The sequence below is a fragment of the Pyrus communis genome, chromosome 17 (genome assembly GCF_041283825.1).
Source record: "Pyrus communis isolate YQ-2024b chromosome 17, ASM4128382v1, whole genome shotgun sequence".
Classification (NCBI taxonomy): domain Eukaryota; kingdom Viridiplantae; phylum Streptophyta; class Magnoliopsida; order Rosales; family Rosaceae; genus Pyrus; species Pyrus communis.
The window spans coordinates 13,810,881-13,829,742 of record NC_142581.1 but is presented as its reverse complement, the minus strand read 5'-3'; the positions used below and the strand labels follow the sequence as shown (position 1 = coordinate 13,829,742).

The 18,862-nt window shown below is 37.0% G+C and overlaps 1 non-coding gene across 1 annotated transcript; it reads left to right on the top strand.

The window, feature by feature from the left end:
- The first annotated feature begins 17,642 nt into the window (after window positions 1-17,642).
- Window positions 17,643-17,736, top strand: LOC148689500 (small nucleolar RNA Z107/R87). The gene has a single exon (XR_015958869.1). It is a non-coding gene; the product is annotated as a small nucleolar RNA Z107/R87 (small nucleolar RNA).
- The last annotated feature ends 1,126 nt before the right edge of the window (window positions 17,737-18,862 follow it).

The following is an 18,862-nucleotide window of genomic DNA, read 5'->3' as shown; positions in this document are numbered from 1 at the left end:
ACATTATTACTAACTTATTTTGAGGCTAAAACATTGCACGGTAATAAACAGCTTCATACCATTATTTACCACAATTTTATAAATTTAATTTTTTGGTGTGCTAAAGGTAAAGACAAACGAAAAAACACATACAGTGTTGCTGACAAACAACTTTTATAGACACAAAATGTTTTTTATGCCCATCTTCAGTGTAAAAATGTTGTCATCTGACCCACTCGGCACGGTTTCCATGCCCATTATTGTTTTCTGTCTTTTTTTTTTTTTTTTTTTTTTTTTTTTTTTTTTTTTTTATAACATTGGGCACCTTAGATGGTGCCCTTTATGAAACGAGAACTGTTTTAGCCTTTTGGTGGTCAAACAGACACAAAAATCTCAATTGTGTCCTTTATTTTGTACCCAAAGCTCATTTTTCTTATAGTGTGTCCTGCTCCTGCATGCCATGTTTGTTAATTGCTAAATTTTCCATACTTTGAAAACAAATGGGAAATTTTACGGAAAGTATAACAAAATAATCTTTAATTAAAAAAATATATCAAAAAGATATACAATATATACAAGGGAGATTTCATCCCTAATGAATATTACCGAGGTCTATTGGTGATGTTAGTGGATATTAGCCATACTTGACCCGAAAGTTTATTATTAATTACTGTTAAATAAAAATTATTTACAAGTATTAATTTGTGAGGATACCTTCAAGACGCCCATCTTCCATTGCCCACATTGGCATAGCATCATCATCAGTCGGAGTTGTACACATTTCACCAACTGACATGTCTCCTAAAAGTGAAACTGAAATGAAACTTTTGATGTTAATATCACTGAGGTCTATCGGAGACGTTGGTGATTAGAATTATGTAGAACCTAAAAGTTTATCATTAATTGTTATTAAATTAGAATTATGTAGAAGTATTAATTTGTGAGTATCAACTTGTATACCTTCAATTGCCAGCTGTAGCATATCATCATCATCATCATCATTTGGAGGTGGATACGGTTGAAGAATTGACATCTCATCTGAAAATGAAAATTTTGATGTTAAGATGATAGATGTTATCATTCAATTCTTAACTTTCGTTTTCTTTTCCCTTCATACAACTGCCTATGCATACGTATGAGATATTCCTCATCAAATCAGAATATATAGAATCATAGATGACCTACAAGGCTACAGCTCCAACTATTGCCGTTTGTTTATTTCCTTCAACTTTTCATGTATGTACTTACCATTTTCATTTGATGGATTTTCATGTGGCTTCACCAAAAATGACAAAGTATTCCATGCTGCTTTGGACGTGGTTTCGTTCTTGATAAATTGATAATTAAGTAGTATCCCCGCAAGAATTACGGATTGCATATAAGGCCTTGGCATCCTCCTTCTTCCAATCCTTACATTCTTCTTCTTTGGGAGGTTCATTGGTGCCTTTGACGATATCCCAAAGATCTTTGGCCAAAAAGTAGGTCTTCATCCGAAAACTCCAATCATCGGTGCCTTCGACGATAACAATAATGTCAGACCAAAAAAAAAAAAAAAAAGGATAACAATAATGTGATTTTTTTTTTTCTTTGTATGTTTGTATATAATAAAATGTCAGCAATTAAAAAAGACTTGGCAAAATAACAAGAAAGATACCAATGAGCAAAGTAAAAAAGACTTGGCGAAAGATACAAATGAGCAATTAAAAACAACTTGGCGAAAGATACAAATGAGCAATTAAAAAAGACTTGGCGAAATACCAAGAAAGATACAAATGAACATTGAAAAAAGACTAGGTAAAAGATACAAATGAACAATTAAAAAAGACTCGGCAAAATACCAAGAAAGATACAAATGAGCAATTAAAAAACACTTTGTGAAAGATACAAATGACCATTTTAAAAAAGACTTGGCAAACGATACAAATGAACAATTAAAAGAGACTTTCATTTTACTTCAACGATGAATGTTGTTTTACTTTAATGAGACATTTCTCCAATGTTCATTTCTGAATCGTTTCTAACCATAGGATTGCCAATTAGGTATTGACAATCTGCTAAGGTTAGTATGTGTTATGTTGACTCAAACGTGAGTATGACTAGTCTCAAGTTATTTATTGTTGGACACTAAGATAAACATATATGTGCTCGAAAGGGTAATCAAGTACATAGAACAACGATCATAAGAGAGTTCAAATATACATGTTATGTAAGAGCTCATAAGTTGCAATATACAAAGTAGTCATTTGACCTAAGGCATCATATTTGTCTGATGGGTAGGTCCTTGATCTTTGACTATGTCAAAGACATTCCATTCAGGGTGACCACGGCATTGTTGGGGTCAAGCTATCTAGTCATGTAGGCATGTGAATACACAACAAGAGATCTCTAACCTTCCATGGTCGAAGAAGAATACTCTGAGATATGATTCGGGAGTCTTTGGTCACAACATATGAATATGACTTAGGAAGAATGTTTCAAATCATTATTCAATTGAATCATATAGTGAAGTATCACATTGGATAGTATACATGAAACAAACTATCACTTAAACGATGTGATCAAGAGTATTGCATTATAGAAAGACTGTATTGCATTGTAGTTGTAACTGGATAGGTTTTCCAACCACTTCTACTTAGATTGGGTAGCCATGACATGTTGCTAGGTGTCACTCATAGTTTGTGGAAGCCTTGAAGATTAGCAAACACTAATCTTCATCAAAGGGAGAATTAAAATGCTATTTCAATTCACAATTGATTGTTAAGAGTAACAATTGCCCACTACCTTACCAAATGGAACCTAATGGATCGTACACGATTAAGGATGTATGTGAAGAAATATAAATGAGATGGATAAGCAATTAAATAGTTTAATTGAGAATGGTCAAGATTAATTAATTAATTATACGAAAGGTTCATATTAGGCTTTTAAGTTAGTTTTGAGTTACGGGGCCCAAAAGGGTTTTTGGTTCATAAGTCCCATTGAGTTTAAGTTGTATGACAACTAAAACTAAATGGAAAAATATCCCAAAAACAAAGCCAAAACCGGCCAAGCTATAGAGAGGGTGCACTTGGCTTAATTGCAAGTTTGCCACTTACTTGTTAGGTGGTATAAAAGCATCTTTATAGCCATTCTCTCACTAGGGTTTTATTTAGGCAAAGAAGAGAAACTTTCTCTCTCATTTTCTCTATAGAGGCCAGCCTTCCTAGGGGAGCTCATTAGCATCCAACTTCCTCTAGGTAATCCATTTCATCTTCACACCATCATCCTTGGTGTGGAGACTTAGAGTTACCAAACCTTTGGTACTTTTGGAGATCCATTCCTTACATCTTCAAGAAGCAAAGGAACCAAGATTCAAGTAGGAAAGACCCACGAAGAAAGGAAAGATCCAAGGAGCAAGGGAGGTGACTTGAAGGCCTCCACTAGGGTGAATCCCTTGTCAAACAAGGATGAGCTTCAAGGGTGAGAAAAGCTCAAACTATCCTCTTTCTTTTGCAAAGAGTCTTTAGGTTCACCATTTACTGGGCTTTGAATTTCTTTGGGTCAAAGAATTTTTTTGATGAGTGCATGTCTACTTTAAGAGTTATTTGTATGCTTGTAAGTTCAAATATTCTCACATGTTCTTAGGTAGGACAATTTTTTTTCCTTCAAGTGGTATCAGAGCCTAGGTCTAGTGTATGGTGAATCCTTTTGGGTTTTGTATTTTCATAGCTTATGATTTGAATGTTGTAATTGTTACAAGCTTTATTCTTGCTTCTTTGAATGTAAATTTTATTAGAAAGTTTGTCATCTCAAATGTTGTAGATGTTGTTCATTTAAGCATGAATTTTGGAGCTAAAATTTGGTGCTATGTTTATGGGGAAATTCGGCCAAATCCAAAGGATGGACTTTTGGGTTCATATTTGTCTTGTTAAAAGTGTTTTAAAGTGACATTAGATACCCCTAAGTACCCTAGGATGTTAACCCTCTTTTAAGTAGTGAAAATTTTGAGTTTTATTGAGTGAAAACATTCATGGAGCTCTTATGAGTTTTCATGGATGTTCTTCTATGTTCTTTCTTTGTTCTTGATGTTCATACCAAGAACAAAAAGTTTGTTGTTAAGTCATGGTTGATGTACTTGATTGGTATTTTTTATTTGTTGGAAGAACGTACGTACCTTTGTGCAAAAGTTTGAATATCAACATGCTCCTACAAACACGAACAAGTGCTTTGTTCTTTCGTGCACGTCTAGAACCTCAAAGGTCGTTGGGTTGGATATGGTATGTCGAGTTGCCCCTTGGTTTTCGCATTCCAAGACCTAGGGCAGATAGTGATAGCCCTAGAGACCTAACTAGAATATGTGAACTTTATAGAAAATCCTTGTGTTTTTCTCACACTAGTTTCTCTCTTCCCCTAAGCCTCCTTATATAGCTTTAGGAAGAGGATGATACAATGAATGAAATGTCATTCACATTCCAAACTGAAATGGCTTTAGACATTCATCTAATTACTACATAAGTAATTAGGAGGTTAATGTCCTTATGTGGGTGGACTCTTCACCGTATGGTATTTATCATATTAGATAAATCCTACATTTCACACTCACCCACATATGGCCTGGCATAATATCAATTAACATACTTAGTTCACATCCATTCTAGTCTATCTCCTCATACAGAAAATGGGACGCGCAACCTCACAAGAAAGAACATACATACCTAGGAGCACTATCATTAAGCTATCATTAAACTAACAATAGTGCATCACTCGAAAGTTCATCACTTTATACCCCAAACTGTTCATCGTGCACCAAACTTGACATTCTTTATCCCTCATTTATGAAAAGCAATGTCATGTCTCACAAGTATCATGCATCCATGTCTTATGTTTGATAACAAATATCAAAAAGACGCTGCGCAGCTAATGAATCACATGACATAGTGTTGTCTTCGAACTGTCTTCCTTAAGCTCTCATGTCAGTCTAATTTGGTTTAACTGCTTGCCTAGACTTGCCTCTTGGGATAATAACTAACTCAACTGCCTTAGATAAACGTGCTAAGTAGCGATCATCAAACCTCCTCTTTCTGACATAGGGTTTAGTCCAAAGGGCATAAATAGTGGAATATTATAGATCCCTTATGCTTCACACAATAATTGAAGCAAGGATTAATTCATCACTCATACTTTCGATCGGTTGTAGCACATACAATATCATTTGTATGTTGTGGTCTATCCTCATCTCAATAAGTGTCACATGTCCATTGGACATACATCATACGGATCTTAGTCTAGTCATTGCACAAGCGCCTAACCTGAGTTTTCTAGCATAGTCTCACTCTCAGCGCCCACCTAGATACTGACATCTGGCTCTACAAGCTTAAACATGAAACAAATTCATGTTTGACTTCTATTAAGTCTCATCTTAGACATTTCTAAGGTGACATTCTATCTTGTACATATTGGTACGTGCAACATACACGTGTTTGGTCTCGCAGTCCAATGCATTGAGGACACAAATGTCTCATCCTGCTCATTATCTCAGCGTTAGGGCGAATCGTTTGTGTGAAAAAAGATTCTAGCTTGGTGACACTCGTAAAGATGTAAACAATCATTTCAAAAATAAATAAATATGAAATGAAAAACTTCAACGCCTTTTTATTCAAATAATAATGCCAAATACAAAGAAAAAAAAACATATCAAACCCTACGTAAACCTATATTCTTTACATGAGTCAGAAAAGTGTTTCTAATTATGGGTTTAGTCATAGGATCAGCAAGCATATTGCCAATCGAGATATGTTTTAAAACTACTTCACCCTTGGTAACCTTGTTCCTAAAGAAACGATATAGCGTATCTATGTGCTTAGATTTGCCATGATACTTGGGATCTTTAGTGTATGCCAAGGCCGAAGTACTATCACAATAGACAAGTATAGCTTCATGAGCATAAGCTATAATACCCATTTGTCATAGAAATCTCCTTAGCCAAACAACTTTTTGAATAGCTGATCCAAGAGCATCACTATATCTTTTCAGCTTCAGATCCCCTCATTGGTAACATATAGCTAAATCTTTTGTTCCTTGTAGGTATCTCATAATCTTCTTGACGGCTTGCCAGTGAACTTGTCCAGGATTACCTTGATAGCGGTTTACCATGCCCACAGCATGGCAAATGTCCGGACTCATGCAAAGCATTGCGTACATTAGACTTCCTACCGCGGAGGCATAGGGTATGTTTGCCATTTATTCTTTCTCTTTATTAGTCTTTGGACACTGTTCTAAGGATAATATCATGCTTTTTTCCATAGAAGTGTTTATGGGTTTGAAGTTCTCTATCTTAAATCGTTCAAGTACCTTCTTAATGTAAGTCTCTTGAGACAAACTCAAAAGTTTCCTTGAGCGATCTGAACTCCAAGCACATAGTGTGCTTCACCCATATTTGTCATCTCAAAATGGGATGACAACCACGCTTTCGTAGTTTCAATGGAGGTCTTATCATTTCCCACTATTAGGATGTCATCAACATATAGAGAAAGTATGAGAACATTTATTTCGAATTTCTCAAGATACACACAACGGTTTTCCTCAATGATCTCGAAACGAAATGAAGTGATTGAATTATGGAATCTAATGTTCCACTAACTAGATGCCTGCTTGAGGACATAAATGGAACATTTTAGGCGGCAAACTTTGCGCTCTTGTCTTTTGGCCTTGAAGCCTAGAAGTCAATCCATATATATCTCCTCATCTAGTTTTCCATTGAGAAGTAATATCTTAACATCCATTTGGTAAAGTTCCAAATCTGGTTGAGCAACAATAACTAAAATAAGGCGAATAGAGGCAAACCTCACCACAGGGGAGAATATCTCTTCATAGTCTACACCCAATTGTTGAGTGTATCCTTTCGCCACAAGACGTGCCTTATATTTGTCAATTGAACCTTCCGCCTTGGGTTTGATTTTTAAAACCCACTTGTTTCCAATGGTTTTTCACCGAGGAGGAAGATCAACTAACTCCCAAACAGTATTCTTGTCCGTGGTGCACATCTTATCCTCCATCGTAGTTATCCTCTTCTCTTTGGCGGGTGAAGTCAACACTTCTTTGTAAGAAGAAGGTTTATCACCTTCTAAAGGTATAAAAATGTAGGCCTTCTCATCAACCTCAAAACAACGTTTGAGTATGTGTCCTCTTTTGCTTATTCAAACTATGTGACCTTGAGTTTTAGAGGGTACGCTCCCATCAATAGGCATATTCTCTTGAGTGTCCATGGGTACACTCCCACTCGGATCAAGTCATCTTACATCATCTTTAGCGACCATCAGATTGGAAATTAATTCCCCTCCTTCGCTTGAAGATGTTATGAGTTCTTCATCTTTTTCTAACTCATGGAGATCAAGGTTTTTGACAGTATCGCCAAGTTTTGGGAAGTCGTTCTCTATGAATTCCACATCACATGAATCGATCTCGGTTCTTCCTCCATCTGGATGTTCACCAAACATCGCATAACCTTTCAAGTTTTCACAATATTTTATGAAGATATGTTTATTTGCTCTAGGACCCAACTTTCCAAATCTATGTGATTGATTATGAACAAAACCAGCACAACCCCAAAGATGCAAATTACCCAAATTAGGTTTTGCACCATACCAAAGTTCGTATGGGGTTGAGGGAACTGTCTTTGAGGGCACACGGTTAAGTATATATGTCGCAATAAAAAATGCATCACCCCAAGAAGATATGGGGAGATTTGCCTGCGCCATCATAAACCTTACCATGTCTATTAAAGTTATTTTTCTCCTTTCAGCCACACCATTTTGTTGTGGCATGTAAGGAACATAAAGTTGTCTGCGTATCCTCTTACTTTCACAAAAAACCTTGAATTGATTAGACAAATACTCGCATCCATAATCAGTGTGAAGAGCTTTTACAATCTTCCCTTTTTGATTCTCAATCTCAACTATAAAGCATTTGAAACAATCCAAAGCTTCGTAGCGATAAGCAATCAAATCACATAGAGGGGCCATGACAGGCCTTCACACGCATCCGTCCACATATGTTAGTGATCAACTCTAACAGTTAAGTAGCTCAAACAGCCCTTTCCAAAGGGCTTTCTAACTGCTTTGCTAGCTAAACAAGGCACATATGGGAAGATTGACATTAGTAAGTGACCCAGCAGGCATTCTCTGACTAACCTTGTCATTCTAGCATGCCATGTTCCAGAATTAACATGTTTAATAATAGTTACTAAAGAAGTAGAAGAACAAGAATCAATTAAATCAAGCAACAAAAAAAAAAAATTGTTCTTTATTGAACCATTATCCAATTTCAACTTGATCCAAATAGATCACAAGTCTAGACAGGCTGAAGTCAAAACAATATCCTATTTTCAAAAGTGCAGTAATTGAACGAAAATTAAATTGCATCCCAGAGGCATGCAAGACATCATGCAGAAAAAGTTCGCACCCAGTATGAAATTGAAGTCGATAAGTACGAACTCCTAAAGCTTCATACGACTTCCTTCACCCATGTACACCAGTGTGAATTTGTTGGGAAACATTGATAATTTACAAACCCCTCTTTCTCTCGCGTCATATGTTTGGTTGCTCCAGTATCTACAATCCAATTATCAGACATTTAAGCAACATGTATATGTGAACATACGTAAACATCGATAGATTTGGGATGAAGGATTACCATTTTATTCGGCTTAGTGCAATTACGAGTGAAGTGACCCTTCTTCTTACAATTAAAACATTTCAACTTAGATTTATCTTTCATGCCACGTTTACCTCTATAAGCCTTGGTCTTATAGGATTAGGAGCAACCTTGGCATCCTTTTTTCTTAGACTTGGTCCTTCCCTTTGTCTTGAATTGGTTACCCCTTTTGGATGATCCACCTTGAGTCAAAATGGCAGTACTCTTGGTCGCCACTCGACATTCACCTTCCAATTTAACATGACGTGAGATGTCATGAAAGTTCTAAATTTGATCATTGTGTGTCATAATCTATTTCAGGGCATCCCACGAGTTATAGCTTGAACTTGCTGCTCATCACTGAGGATGCTCCCAACAGTTTTCAAATCTCGTATCATATTGGACATCTTTCTCAGATGTTCAAATAAAAAGTGCTTGTGATCCATCCTATAAACCTCAATCTTCAACATCAGACTTCTCAGCCTAGTAGTTGAGGTACCACCGAAAAAAAATTTCAGCTGGTCCCTCATTTTCTTGGCAGTCGAGTACCCTTCATACTCACCAATAAGATCATCATGCATGCTGCTTAACATAGTAAAGTATGCACTTTGACCTTTCTTGAACTAAGCATTATAAGACCTTACTCTAGCCATATGCTAAGCCGCAGAGGTTCCATCTATCTCTATGTCAGGCTCAACCAGCGAAGCATCCAAAAGCTCCAGGAGCTTTTGTTCATTGAGAAGATATTTGATCTTCCTATGCCAGATATCATAGTTGGTTCCAACCAGCTTTTCACTTTTGGTCAAATCAGCAACAACATTCTTTGCAGTCATTTCTTTCTTCAAGGGTGAAATAATTTATGACATCATTGTACACATCTTTCGTTTATTTATTTCAAAAACCCATTAGAAAAACATTTCACTTTTCTCCTAGGTTGAAATCAAAAAATCCGCTAAGTCGCTCGTAATTACAGTCAATTCAAAGAGTCAAAGGTGGCTTTAAGTGCAAGTGGGAGATTGTTCGAAGTACGCCCACAAAGCCACTCATTTGATGTAATAGCTTTTGGAATACTCATTATGTTAAACTATTATTTGTTTAATGAAGGGAACATCTTATTGTTAATCATTGTTTATTCTATCATGTGTTTAAGAAATAGGGGAATCCAAGAAATGTATTTATTCTAAGAGAGAAGTGATCTAAGTAAGTTAGATTAACAAGACCTTTATCTTATGTTCATTCCTGAAACATTGCTAGCCATAAAATTGCTAATTGGGCATTGACAATCCGCTAAGGTTAGTATGTGTTATGTTGACTCAAGCATGAGTATGACTAGTCTCAAGTCATTTAGTGTTGGACACTAAGACAAACACATAGGTGCTCAAAAGGGTAATCGAGTAAACTGAACAACGATCATAAGAGAGTTCGAACATACATGTCATGTAGGAGCTCATAAGTTGCAATATGCAAAGTAGTCCTTTGACCTAAGGCATCATAGTTGTCTGATGGGTAGGTTCTTGATCTTTAACTATGTCAAAGGTATTCTATCGAGAATGTCCATGACATTGTTGAGGTCAAGCTATCTACTTGTGTAGGCATGTGAATGCACAACAAGGGATCTCTAACCTTTCATGGTGGAAGGAGAATACTCTGAGATATGATTGAAAAGTCTTTGGCCAAAGCATATGAATATGAATTAGGAAGAATGTTCCAAATCATTATTCAATTGAATCATATAAAGAAGTATCACATTGGATAGTAGACATGAAACAAACTGTCACTTAAACGATGTGATCAAGAGTATTGTATTCGAGAATGACCGTATTGCATTGTAGTTGTAATTTGATAGGTTCTCCAACCACTTCTACTTAGCTTGGATAGTCATGACATACTGCTAGGTGTCACTCATGGTTTGTGGAAGCTCAAACACTAATCTTTATCAAAGGGAGAATTGAAATGTTGTTTCAATTCACAATCGATCGTTAAGAGTAACAATCGCCCACTGCCTCACTAAATGGAACCTAATGGATCGTCCACCGATTAAGGATGAATGTGAAGAAATATAAATGAAATGGATAAGTAATTAAATATTTTAATTAAGATTGGCCAAGATTAATTAATTATACGAAATGCTCGTATTGGACTTTTAAGTTAGTTTTGGGTTATGGGGCCCAAAAGGATTTTGGGTCCATAAGGCCCATTGAGTTTAAGTTGCATGACAACTAAAACTAAATGGAAATATGGTTGAACCCCCAAGGACATGTATAACGCTGAACAACAATTGCGAGTTCATCTAATCGGGCATGATGCAAAAATGTTGAAAGTGCATTTTGAGGATGAGATAGAGAAAAATGATTCATTTTATTTCAAGATGGGGATTAACTACAGCAATTGTGAGCTCAACTAATCGGGCATGGTGCAGAAATGTTGAAAGTGCATTTTGAGAATGAGAAAGAGAAAAATGATTCATTTTATTTCAAGATGGAGATTGACTAAGTTGGAACACTAGGCAACTTATTTTCGGCGGATACTAAGTCACGACGTGGTTATAGCCTTTTTGGTGATGTGATTGTGTTTGGCACCACTTTCAACACCAATGTATACGGGATGATGTTTGCTTCTTTGTTAGGCATTAATAGCCATGGTCAAACCAAAGTATTAGATTGTGCATTCTTGAAAAATGAAAAAATCGAGAGCTTTGAGTAGCTGTTTGAAGAAATGCTTAAAGCGTTCCTGGGTGAGCCGCTGAAAGTCATAATTACGGATCAAGATGAAGCTATAACAAAGGCTATTGGCAACAAACTACCAACCACCCTTCATTGGTATTGCATATGGCATATTATTAACAAGTTTAGAGATAAGGGTTTGGTTGAAGGAGTTTTCAAGGATTTGCACGATTGCATATGGTTGTTGAAAAAAAAGAAAAATTCAAGGGAAGGTGGAATGTGTTGGGAGAAAAACATGAGTTGGTTGATAAAACATGGCTTTAGGACATTTATGAGTTGCGTGCATAATAGGTTTCGACATTTTGTAAGCACGCATTTTTCGTTGGAATGTCAGCAATCAACATGCAAAGAGTTGTCATTCATTTTTCAAGCAATATGTGCACATGAAGCACTTTTTGATTGAATTCATTATTCAGTTCAATCGAGCCCTTGGACAACAACATCATAAAGAAGTAGTTGGTGACCATAAGGATGAAAACTGTGTCCCTCTACTACAACTTCGCACCCCAATAGAAGCTCAAATGGCCAAATTGTACACATGGTTTATGTTGGAAAAGTTTTAAGTGGAGGAACTTAAGAACTTGACTTGTTTCTTGAGGGAGAAGTATGAGGATAGGACTGTGGCAGTGTACGAAGTGCTCAAGAGGACTGTATGGGTGACAAAGATGAAAAGATTGGTAGTTGATAAGGTGTTATGCAAATGCAACTACAAAAAGAGAGAGTTTCGGGGACATCCTTATCATCACATGTTGGCCTACTTGAGAAAGAAATAGATAGAGTTGCTGCCGAAATGTTACATTCTAAAAAGGTTGGTGCAAATTGCCAAATCCAGCATTGTTTTGGACAATAAGGAAAAGAAGTGGGTAAAGACGCTGATAATTCCACCGTGTCCAAAAAAGCTGGTGAATTGATTGACAAGGCAGTCATGTTGGAGGAAGGTACCCAACTTCTGTCCCAAACTTTGAAATCCTTGGATACGAAGCTGAACTCTTTGGCTAGGGGTAACTGTGGTTGGAAAAGAAATGAGATTGAAGAAGGAGGCAGGAGTTCTCAAATCAAGGTGCTTTAAGGTCTCATTCAATTTAAAAGAAAAGAGGCTTCAAAAACAAGCACAAAAGAGAAGCGAAGTCAAAATCGAAGACGTAATAGGGGGAAGAATTCTCCACGTCCCCACACAAGGTATGCAACTTAATTAATTATTGATTTTGGTTTGCCTGACAATATCTTTATCGTTATAATATTTAAAACTTTGGATTGTTTTGTAATTATCCAGTTCTTGCCGGACCAACCCCAAAGAATGCACACAGGCAACACCGAGCCCCGCTCCTAGTGATGTGACCAAGGCAAATGAAGTTGTTGACCCTGCGCCTAATTCAATGCCAACCCAAAATAGTAACACTGAACCTATGGGTGGAAATTCGAGACTACTAAATGTTTTTTACGAATACATATTGAATGACCCAGGCGCATAGGACATGTAAAATAATTTGTGGTACTCATTTTGTATACAAGATGTGTTAAGCTTGCAGGGAGATGAACCATTATTTAGGTGTGTCCATAGTTGGTTGTTTTTGGAAGTTTGTGTGTGACAACAGTGATGGAATGTTTGATAAACTAATGTAACATGTTAAATATATGAATATTTGTGACACTTTATGAAGCTTTTTGAAAGTAATAGTGAAGAGATTTACTGATGGTTAAAATTACAATATAGTTACAAAATTCCATACAAAAAGCACATAATAAAGAGATGTAAATATAAAGGGTAGGAGGTTTCATGCTATGCATCCATGGGTGCGTTGTGAGCCACCTTGATGTACTCGTGCTCATTGAACTGACCATCATCTCTGAGGATGTCATCCATGAGCAAGGCCAAACGCAATCCCAATCATAGCTCGTCCAAACTCGATGGAGATATGAATGAAATTTCTCAAACCTATCATAGAAAGTGGAGTCACACTCTTCTTGGAGATGCTTCGTTGCCCTTGAAGCGATTGACCTACAATGTACATCTTCCTCCTGTTTTAGAACTAGTGCATCACACTTACGATTTCAGTTATGTATTTGGCACTTGTACTTGGCCGATATGTACAACGCCTCGTTAAGCTGTTGTTGTAATGCAACTAATATGGACTTCTATTCGAGGCACTTTTGATGCCACTCATTGATGGAGTGTGTATTGGCAGAATATTTTCTCTTTTTCTTCTGCAATTTGATTAGTCGGATCATTGGAATCACCATCACTCCTTGACAGTGGAATTACATATGTGGTTGTCATGGTTGTTGCTAAAGAAAGTGTTGCCATTTGAATTGTTGTTGGGTTCTTTTTATAGATGATAAATTAAGATGGTATTAAATGCAACACCAACCAAAAATGTCTGGAAACAATTGGTGAATGACATTCTATTGTAAGTATACGATGACCAGTGAATAGTTGTGTAAACATATGACGGTAGTCAGTTTACAACTACTTGTTCATCAAAATTCCTTCCAAATCCTTATCCTTTTACTAAAATGACCTTAAGAATGTGTTGTTCTAGCAACAAAATGTCAAGTTCACATATTGTCACATATAACAGGTCAAACAATTGACGGATTTGCATTTATATGTATTTATGAGCAGTTATAAAATCCTGTGTCTGCCTTGCTGCAGTATTATCATTTTTGTGTCTTCCAGTAGCACAACATACATTTGCAAAGTCACAAGTGAGACAAAAAATCTGTTTACACAGAAACATATCACCACTCCCACATTCAGTCTTAAGACATTCTACAAATATTTCTGTTCCAAAAACATGTGCTCATACCACTCCCACATCCAATCTTAAAGACATTCTACAAACATTTGTGTTTCAAAAAACATGTGCTCATCCTTACTCCCACGTCCAATCTTAAAGACATTATATAAACATTTGTGTTCAAAAAAAAAAAAAATGTGCTCATCCCATTGACAGAAACTTAATTTGGTGAAACGTTACCATAAGCAAGGACCTCGTCTACGTTTACATCATGAATGGCTTAATCATGGGCAGCACAAGTTGGACATAAAACTAAATAATTAACCTCTTCGTGCACAACATGTTTCTTCCTCAATTGGATTTCCTCCTTAGTGTAGGTGGACCCTTGGATGTGTGACCCTTGGATGTGTCAATTGATTCAATTTAATTCAAGCATTTCATGTGGTGGATTCTAGCATGCAAACCCATTGCCTCTATTTGAATGCTTAATTTTCCTTTTGAGCAGTGGCCAGTGCACCACGAATACGTTATATTTCCCAACTAACTTAAGATGTTTACACTTCCAAAAGAAAAGAGGTTGTGATGAGCTATGTCTGCCTTCAAACAGACGCTTGGAATGACGCCTACCAGCACTTCTGTCAGGATGATGCCGCTTGTACCCAGACCTTGATTCTTTGGCAGGAGGTATAATCAGCGTGATTGGAGGGGGAGATTTGGATTTAGGGGTAGGCCAGTCATATTTGGGATTAGGAGTATTAAAGGCGACTGGATTTGTTTTGGGAGGTTGGGTATTGAGCAGGAGGAGTTAAGGATGTTGTCGTATTTAAAACGATTTTGGATTAAGTTTTGGGTGATGTTGCTGTATTGGATATGAGTGGAGGCGATTTGGGTGTTGCTGCCATGATTGCAAGCAGTTAATGATCAAAGTCTAGATTTAAGAATGACCAAGGGATTTTCAGAAAGGGGACTGCAGTTGGTTGTAATTTTGGGGTTGCATTAGGGAGGTTTTGGGTGATAAGATGGGATTAAAATCCCTTTCGGTGCCTTCTTCAAAGGCAGAGGGTTTAGGAGGGAAAAGCTCCTCTTCATTTTTCATTTCCCGCCCCTTAATGCCGCCTAATATTTTTCACGTGGCTGCCTTAAGGTTTGCCACATGTACTTAAATGTGTAATGAACATGATTTTTTTAAATGAAAATTAATTACAAAAAATTCCCAATCGTGAAAAACACGAAAAAAATTAATAATTAATTTATAACAGGAAAATTGAGAAAAATATTAGAAACAGTTGTACTGATGAGGGCTACAAGTTTTGTGAAGGATGAAATTCGAAAACATGTACATGTAATGCATAGTGGATTGTGGCCAATAATAACCGTTGGTTTGTGGTTTTTGTTTACACTTTGATTGGGGAACGTCGTACCGTTTCGATAATTCTCTTTTCAAATTATCATCTTCCAACGAACCACCACATTTTTTCTGTGGAAGCAATTGCTCACTCTCGAACCAAAGATGCATGAATGTCGAAGTGCAGTAGGGTCAGAGATGACAACCACAATAATACTTCGACTGAGTTTCGAATGGGGACAAACTTTTCGAACACTAAGCAAGTTTTGAACGAGAACAAAGTCGGGGGGGGGGGGGGTGTGGAAGGAGAAGAAAATTTTCTAGTTCCAACTGTTGATGTCCCCGAGGGGGGGAGTTTAAGCCACACAATGGGCAACCTAATTTGGTATCGAATTCGCCATCCACAAGATTCGAATCTAAGACCTCTCACTTCCAAGTGAAGAAGAGTACCACCAAATCATAGTATCAAGTGGCTAAATCTTTTAATTTTGAAATCCCAAATTTTTTGAATTCTCGCAAGTACCTTTTTCATTAACACACGGGTCATTTTTTTACCCGGTTTCACAATAAGTGCTTTTTGATGGATTCGTTTTCATTCTTTCAAATCTGATCCTACGGTCACATCCCATCTACACACATTGTTCTCAAATCCCCATCTGCACCTTAGAAAACGCAATTGAATATGGCTTTTTTTATTAGCACCCCACATAATGTTGAATGCACCCCAAATTAAAATTTAATATTAAGTGGCTTATGTAACTTACTATGCAATGACAATTTCGACCTTACGAGGTTTAAAGAAAATAAGAAATTTCTAAATACACCCCAAATTATTTTTAACGTATTATTTATCTTCTTTAATTATCAAAATCCCTCTCTGTGACATCCTACATCGCCCAGGGGAGTGATCCTTATATGTATATTCTCATCCCTGCCTAGCACGAGGCCTTTTGGGAGCTCACTGGCTTCGGGTTCCGTAGCAACTCCGAAGTTAAGCGAGAAAAGGGCTAAAGCAATCCCATGATGGGTGACCCACTGGGAAGTTGCTCGTGAGTTCGCAAAAACAAAACCGTAAGGGAATGGTAAGCCCAAAGCGGACAATATCGTGCTACGGTGGAGTCGGGCCCGGGAAGTGGTCCCCCCGGGCCAAGATGTGACAATTTGGTATCAGAGCTTAACCCTAGTCGTGTGTGTGCCGACGAGGACGTCGGGCCCCTAAGGGGGTGGATTGTGACATCCCACATCACCTAGGGGAGTGATCCTTATATGTATCTTCTCATCCCTACCTAGCACGAGACTTTTTGGGAACTCACGAGCAACTTCCCAGTGGGTCACCCATCATGGAATTATTTTAGCCCCTTTCTCGCTTAACTTCGGAGTTCCTACGGACCCCGAAGCCAGTGAGCTCCCAAAAGGCCTTGTGCTAGGTAGGGATGAGAATATACATATAAGGATCACTCCCCTGCGTGATGTGGGATGTCACAATCCACCCCCCTTAGGGGCCCGACGTCCTCGTCGGCACACACGTGACCAGGGTTAGGCTCTGATACCAAATTGTCACATCCTGCCCTGGGGGACCACTTCCCAGGCCCGACTCCACCGTAGCACGATATTGTCCGCTTTGGGCTTACCATTCCTTCATGGTTTTGTTTTTAGGAACTCACGAGCAACTTCTCAGTGGGTCACCCATCATGGGATTGCTTTAACCCCTTTCTCGCTTAACTTCGAAGTTCCTACGGAACCCGAAGCCAGTGAGCTCCCAAAAGGCCTCGTGCTAGGTAGGGATGAGAATATACATATAAGGATCACTCCCCTAAGCGATGTGGGATGTCACACTCTCACCTTCCACTCCATTGTTGTATAAAACTCTAACTATTGAAACTATAAACATGTTGGTTGAGAAAAAATTTAATGAATGGAACACGATATCAATATTTCGGAAGCTTCACATGAGGTAAAATTTCATATTTGTCATTGTTTTAATTATTCAACGACATCGGTAATTATTTAAGCCTATTTTTGCTTTCCATATTACCCAATTTCATAGGAGGCCAACCCAGCAACGCCTTTTCCGCTCTGATTCATCTTCTGGGGTTTATTTTTACTCTGTTAGGTTCCTTCCAGTTGCCATTTTTTAGCAGAAATCCCTTTTTGTTAGCAAAATGCTTAAGAGACAGAGAAAAGGAGATTGGTTGTGATGACCCAATGAAATTCAAGCTCAACAGACCAGATTGTAGACTTCTCTTTTTAGAGAATGTTAGGGTTTTAACTCTAAATCAATTTAATTTAGTGAAGTGTTATTAGCACTCCAAAAATCTGATTCTACATTCCTCACAAGTGTATTTTTCTTTCTAAATATAGAAAGTTTGGAGTGTAGAATGAAATTTTTTGGAGTGCCAATAACAATTCCCTTTAATTTATTAAAATTGAAAATGAGTATTATAAGATTTGAAGAATGTGGGGTGCATAGAAAATGTTGTATGTGAAAAATATTAGGTGTATGAGAATGTGAGGTGTAAGGGTATTATGAGAAAGTATGTGGGGTGTATTAAGATAATTTTTAATTGAAAAAGCAAATATGAGATGTATTAAGTATGTGGGGTATGTGGAGTTTAATCAACAATATGTAGAGTGTTAATAGAATAAGCCTTGAATATTTGCGGTCTCCTTCATTTTTTTGGGCTTTGTTCCTATGAAATATTGGGCTATAATTGGGATGGTTCTTGTTGATTGGGACCAATTCTTTGTTTTTATTTTCGATCAATATTTGATATTTCTCTACACAAAACAAAAAATTCAAATAACTTTTATAAGGAAATAAAACATACCCACTATGTTAAACGGTGACAGAGTCAAGATGTAACTTGTTCTTAGTATTACAGTCTACTATTATTATCTTTTATTTGTAAGCGAGAAATTTTAGGTTCTGATCTTTTAGATGATGAGTTCAAACTAAATTATTCTTCCCCTTAGTGTAAATGTATTGTTGTATAAATAAATAAAAATTAAACAGAGAAACCTTTTATGGTTCCTTAGTTAGTTCAATTAAAGAGAAAATTTTCCTAGCTAAACTCCGCTAATGGGTTGTCCAAAATTCGTAATACCATATGCATCAAAAAGTTGTTCGCCCACAAAAAATAAATTTAAAAGTTCTTCCAATGTCCCTAATGTTTTCAATTATTGTCTTGACTTTCGAAGGATTCAAACACTTCCTTAATATGCAAATCCTGAAACTTAAGTCTCCCTCAACGCAAACTTTTGAAAGTTAGTCCGATGTCCCTAGTGTTTTCAATAATGTTTTCAGTGTAATTCCTCTTGAAAATCTCCTAAAATTTTCAGTTTTTAGGGTTTATATCTTGTTGATTTTCTGAGATTAATTTTAAGTTTCTGCTAGCTAAATATATGGT